This window comes from Rhinopithecus roxellana, chromosome 2, assembly GCF_007565055.1.
Source record: "Rhinopithecus roxellana isolate Shanxi Qingling chromosome 2, ASM756505v1, whole genome shotgun sequence".
NCBI classification, from domain to species: domain Eukaryota; kingdom Metazoa; phylum Chordata; class Mammalia; order Primates; family Cercopithecidae; genus Rhinopithecus; species Rhinopithecus roxellana.
In genome coordinates this window covers 19295287-19302100 of record NC_044550.1, presented here as the reverse complement: position 1 = coordinate 19302100, position 6814 = coordinate 19295287, and positions in this window count along the sequence as shown.

Sequence of the window (6814 nt, the reverse complement as noted above, 5' to 3'; positions counted from 1 at the left end):
TTTGTCCTTATTTTTTTTTTTTTTTGTCATATTAGATATACACATGATTGGGCCACAGTCTCATTTGGTTGCCCAGGTTTAAGGCAAATGAGTTTTCCTTTGCTATCAGAGAGATGGTTGGGCCAGAATAACTTTTCCAGTTTTATTGTTCTTGGCACCCCCTCTTCTATTGTTTTTATGAAGTGGTTTTTAAAATGGTGTCACATTTTTGAGATCTGCTTCCTCTCCATCCCGACTTTCATTTAGAATTTTTTCTTTTGTCCCTAATTCCTTAGCCTGCTCAATTTGAATTCTACTCCAAACAATTTCTCCTCACCAGGGCCTTTGATCCTGGAATTAGGGCCTGCAGAATCCATTTTCTTCTGATTTTGTCTACTGTTCTCAGATTGGCTGTGCTCTTTCCAAAGAGGATCTGTTGGAAATTTGAGGATTCTCTTATTCTCAGAACTCCATTGCTTTCCCTCAAACTTCCTTTTTTTTCTTTTTTTTTCTTTGAGATGGAATCTCTCTCTGTCACCCAGGCTGGAGTGCAGTGGAATGATCTCAGCTCACTGCAACCCTCAACTTCTTGGGCTCAAGCGATTCTCCTGCCTCAATCTCCCAAGTAGCTGGGATTACAGGCATCCGCCACCACACTCAGCTAATTTTTTTGTATTTTTAGTAGAGACAGGATTTCACCATGTTGGCCAGGCTGGTTTTGAACTCATGACCTCAAGTGGTCTGCCTGCCTTGGCCTCCCAAAGTGCTAGAATTCCATGCCTGAGCCACCACACCCAGCCCAAACTTCCTTTTTTATAATAACTGATATTATGTGGGCCTTGTAATTATTGGGGGTTCGACTTACTCACCTTGTCACCTAACTTTACTCTAGATGGTGTGTGTGTGTGTGTGTGTGTGTGTGTTGTGTGCTCACATGTGCATTTTGGGGAATTGTTATTATCATCTCTTTTTCTGGTTTTTCGTAACACTGCAGGAGTTAGAATAACTATGCCATCATGTATTCCCAGATTCTACGTTCAAATTTTTACCTATGAAAATTTTAAATGACATCCTCACCTCCTACCACTGTTTTGGGTCTGCTTTATTTGATGGTTTATTTCAAGCAGTGGAACAAGGTATAAATTCAGGGTGATGTGATTGAGGAAAGAAACAGTTTGCTAAAGTAGTTTTTGAAAGAACAAGGACAAAACGTTGCTAACATAATTAGGGTAGTAGGCAGCCACAGCAACTAAAGGAAGGTAAGGATGGAAGTCCCTGGATTTTGTTGCATTTTTTTTTTTTTTTTTCAGGTAGCGAGAGAAAGACAGATAATAAAGTGGTAGTAAATAAGATGAAAAAAGTGTCGTTAATTTCCAATGCATTCTGCACACTTGTGAGACCATTTACAATGTTGTGTAACTGCCTCTGTTTCTGAGTAGTTTGGAAGAGCTTTTACAATGCTACATGGGCAATGTCTGCATATGCCTTGACATAGGGAAATGGTTCATTATCTATGAAGTTAGATAAGAGAAAACTTTCTGAATTTTTTTTAGTTCAGTCAATCTAATATTTGAAGAGTGTTGCAACCTTTTCATGAGAGGAATAGGTGAATTTATTTATCAGTTCTCCTCTATTTAATAACACTGGTATAGGAAAGGCCATTAAACACCTTACTCCAGAAAAGTTACTTTGTAATAATCTCTGGCTCATCTCTGTTACCATGATAAGTGTCCATTACTGCCCTCTGCTGCATGAACTTGGACCTCTCAGTATTTCCGACTAATAATCACTACAAGATCACTACTTAAAAAAATAATAACTATTACTAACCATTAACAGGAATTCTTTTGTTGTCAGAGAATAATACCATGATGGGTTGTATTTTCCATCCCCCACATATATAGATTTACTTAGAGGAATTCCTTAGAATGGTTTCCTTAGAGACATTTTTTAACATTAAATAGTCCCTGAAACAAAAAATTGGATATGATTGTGTCAGCTATATTCAGAAAGTATTTCACAAGTGAGTGACAGATATCATCATAATAAGCTATCTTAAAATTAGCCATTTTAGGCAGTATCTACACTTGGCTAAAGAGAATGAAGAGTTTGGACTATAACATGTATAACTTTTGATTATAACTTGCAGCTGGGGGCTTTTTTAATAAACGACCTATAAAATTATGCTAACATATAGGAGGAAACACCAAGTAATTTAGTGAATTTGGAAGTGGTATTTAGAAGGCTGGAAATATAGCTTACCTTTTCATGTTAAAAAGAGTCCCCATTTATAGTTATAGTTTATATATTCCTGGCCTCAGTGGTAGCTACCTCCAGTGTTAAGTGGAGGGGTGAAATACATTGAAGATTATAAAACAAAAAGATGGTTTTCAAACTTTCAGTACTTCTATTAATACTGAGCATATTTATACAATATATTTTGATATATAAAAGGCAAATTGATCGAAGGTTTGAGAGTTTCATTTTATTATTAATTTAAAAATACAACACTGATTGGCATTGGAGAACAAGGCTAACCCAACAATTTCAGCTGTAACATATAAACAGCTGTTATATTCTTGGAGATATTGATTGTTCTTTAATATATACAAATGTTCACATACATTCTTGACAATAACAACCAAAATACATTTTATAAATTTCAGGAAAAAACAACAAAAAAGCTAAAGTAAATTTGAACTTATTCCAACTCAGATTTCTTAATAACTTAAAAGACTAAGTGGTCAAGTGCACTTATATTAAAAGTGATTTCATTACCAGTTTCAATGAAATTAGATATCCTCCCTGTTTTTACATATTTAGCACTGCCTTGAATTAATTAAAGGTACTGTGATTCCAAGGAACTATTAACTTTCTGAGTAAATTAAACAAATCAAATTAAATAAGTGGACAAATTAAGTTAGTAACAGAACAACTTGCTGATTGCTAGATCACTGTAGTTTTGATTGCTGTTTCCTTTTTCTTTGATCTACAATGATTTCACTTTTCTATCATGTACTGATATGTTTTATTGTTTCCATCTTTCATTAACTAGTCACTTTTTAAAAATGTAGAAATGACTTTATGTTCTTGGCAAATTGCTTGTATTCTCTCTTCTCTTTTTCAGGACCCCAGTGGAATCTTGACAATCACAGTCAGACTCAGTTGGCTGATTTGTAATTTAACCATAAGTCACACAAAGAGAGAAGGTTAAAAAAATGAGTATCATTAACACAGCTCCAGAAATAAAATGGTAATAAAAATATTTAAATAATATTTTCAAAATAAACATATAACAGTTCTCTGTTGAGTTTAGGAACTCTGAGAAACCGCTATATGTCTTTTGTACCGAAATGTTACTGTTTTCCCAAGTGTTTCAATATGCAACTACATCTATAAATCTATCTGTTATGAGCTGAATTTTGCCCTATGCTCTGCTGCCAAGTTCATATGTTGAAGCCCTAAGTCCTACTACCTCAAAATGTAACCACATTTGGAGATGAGTTCTTTAAAGAGGCAATTAAATTAAAATGAAATTAAAGTAGATCCTAATCCAATATGACTGGTTTCTTTATAAGAAGAGAAAATTTGAACACAGACCTAGGGATGACCACAGGAGGACACAGTGAGAAAGTGGTGACATATAAGACAAGGAGAGTCACCTCAGAGGAGCCCAAACCTACCAACACCTCGATCTTAGATTTGTAGCCTCCTAAATGGTAAGGAAATGCATTTCTGTTGTTTCAGCCACCAAATCTGTAGTATTTTGTTATGGAAGCCCTAGAAATCTAATATGCCATCTGTAGCAGAGGGCCTTTTTAAGTTCTCTGCTTTATAATTATTAAGGCCCAAGAGTTTTACTATATTAGGCAAAGCTGCAATACATGTAGTCATGTACTTATATTTTTGGTGTTCTTTGCAATCCTTTGCCAAGTGACTTATTTTAACTCCTTCAGAGGAATCTGTGTTGGGGTCTGCTACAAGGGTGAAATGGCACCTCCAGTTTCTTCTGATGGATTCCCCTTTTCTTGTGTGCCCTCCATATTATTGCCATAACTGGGCATCCATTACTGCAAGTGGAGACACACTGTCCTGCAAGCTACTCTTTGCTCAATATTATTTTAATACTGGACTGTACATTCATTATCTTAAAGGGATGAATTGTGGGATACAAATAAGAGACACTATATGTAAAGTGTTCAACAAACTGGCACATGTAAGGCATTCAATAAATCTGGTTGTTATTATTATTACTTTTATTATCACTGTATATTCCAAGCCAGTTACCTATAACATTCCTTAAGCTGACTGAAGCATAGTATCTTGACTTTCTTATATCCCAAACTATTTCTGACCCTAGGTATTATAATTTATACCTAGAATGTCAAAAAGTAGGATCTATTACAAACTAATCTTCCAAAGATAAACTAAACACATTTTTCATTTTCTGTTACCAAGCCCAGTGGTTTGAAATCTGTGTTTCAAAGACAGATTTTTGAGTTGCCTCTTGAGAATCTATTTCCTTATTATTTGCAAATCCACACCATAGTTTATTTTATGTGTGGTATGAGTATAGTTAAATTTTTGCCATATTCATTAATCATAGGTTCAGATAATTGATCAGGAATAAACATATGGTACAATGAATGGATTAGCTACCCTGCCTTTTCATTTTTAATGTTCCCTACTTCAAATGACCAAATCATTTCTGACTAAATAAATTGCCATATGTTTAACAGTTTCCCCATTTGAGTAATGTTCATTTTGGAAATTGTCTGTGATACTAACAGGGTAGAAATAAATCTATCATGTATTTGGCAGGTTGACGGCTCATAGAGTATTTTGCCCAGTTCACTGTGGCTGCTAAATTGGATCAGCTAACAGTTGATTAAAACCAACCAAACAACAAACACAATCCTTTCCCAAATAAAAACAGTAACAAAAACAGGCACTTAAAAGTTAACTTTGATCCAAGAGCTGGATCCCTCTCCTCTGAAATCTTATAAAAAATAGCACAGTTCTCAACTTACTTTGAGACCTCAGCAGAACCCTAGTGAGCCGAAAGGAACAGAATCTGAAAATCACTTGTCCAAATTATCTAAATGTTGTTTGTTTTGTTGCTCATCAGGATGAGATTCTTTGGAATTGAACCTCACTCAAGAATTAAACATATGATTCGTTCACTGCCAAGTATTACTTGGTACTTTAGTACTGTTTCAAAAGATGAATCTTCAAAAAACCTGCCAGAACTCAGCAGTGAGAACATACCACAAAGGATATGCATTGTATAGAACTAACAACAATTTTATATCATAAAGGAAAGTGTTTCTTATTAAACATTTGATGACTTTTTCTAATTCCATCTCCATCTACGGTCACATACATGCACAAGGCTCAGTAGACGTCTTTATCTGCCTGAGTTTCAGATTATGTTATTTGCATTATTTTGTTGTTTGGGTTCAGGCTAAGGGGAAATATCTGTTCAGTAATCCTCTTTCATTTAAGTGGCAGCTAAAGTATGGATAAGATGACTAACTTGTTAAGGTTCAAAAAAGAAGCTGTTGGCTGAGCAATTGTTTCAGATTGATTTACTGTGAAATCTTCTGACCCATTTCACTTGTGCATGTTTGTGTCAAGCATAGCTAGTGATTCAAACGTAGGCGATGAGATCTTTTTTATTAGCTGGTCCTGTTGTCCATGAGACCTTGTCAAGATCTCATCAACAACTGAAATTAATGCAGGAATCAAATAGGAGACGCAGTTTTTTCATATCTGGTATGAAAATTATTCCCATCAAGAAACACAAAAAATTTTCACAATATTAATGCAAGCTTATGTTTGTTACCAGGTATTTAAAATTGATTTGTAACAACACATGAGACTGTTGTTCTTAGGCAGGGGAGAAACATAAAACTCTCAAAGTATTACTAGGCTACAGAGCCAGGTAGCTTGGTTTACTATGGAGAGGGAAAACCCACATAATCTTATTTTTCAGATCCTTAACATCCATCAAGGTCCAACCACACATTAAAGATTTTCATGTCTATTCTGTGTGTGCAAGATAATTTGGTGTCCTGTGGGACCTACCAAAGAGAATCTTACTTCCCAGGTGTGCTATTCTGTTCTTATTGACCTAACATTACCATCACTAGGGTCATTTCTTTGAGTTCAACAACAAATGTAGGAGTATTGTCTCTCTGAACACCATTAAAATGTGCATATAAATTCTGAAGGGAAAAAAAGAACTCTGGGGGACATATTTGATCATTTATATTCCCAAAGTCACATGAATTCAAGCCAGCTTGGCTTGAATTCGAGTTGCAGATATTTTGTGACAGATTGAACTCTCAGACTGGCATAATTCAGCAGCGGCTGAGAATAAAGAAAGGCTCACAGCAGCCACTTCTGAGAGCGGCTAGAAGCAGATTTTAGTAAATCAAGGTGTCTACAGAGCTCCAAGCCCCTTTAGATGGAAGGCCCCCACTCATTCACCACTGTGTCCTCAGGGCACCATACCTGCTTCATGTGTGGGGAATGCATGAACAACTGATAAAAAGGCTATTGTAGGAAGTATTCACTAATGCAGGGAGAGAGCTAATGGGATGAAAATTAGTAAGCTGCAGTAAACAAGACTAAGGTGACAAGTTATATACCTTTGGGACTAAGTATTCGAAAGGAATCCAGGATCCAGAAACAACTGCTGAGAAAGTAGTGGCTTTTCTATGAACCAAAATGGCCCCACAGATAGAGGAGCAAAGATAAGAGGGAATGTATGACCAAAGGAAAAAATGTCCATTAAGGCACTTTCTTCTGGACAAGAGGGTTGTACATCCTG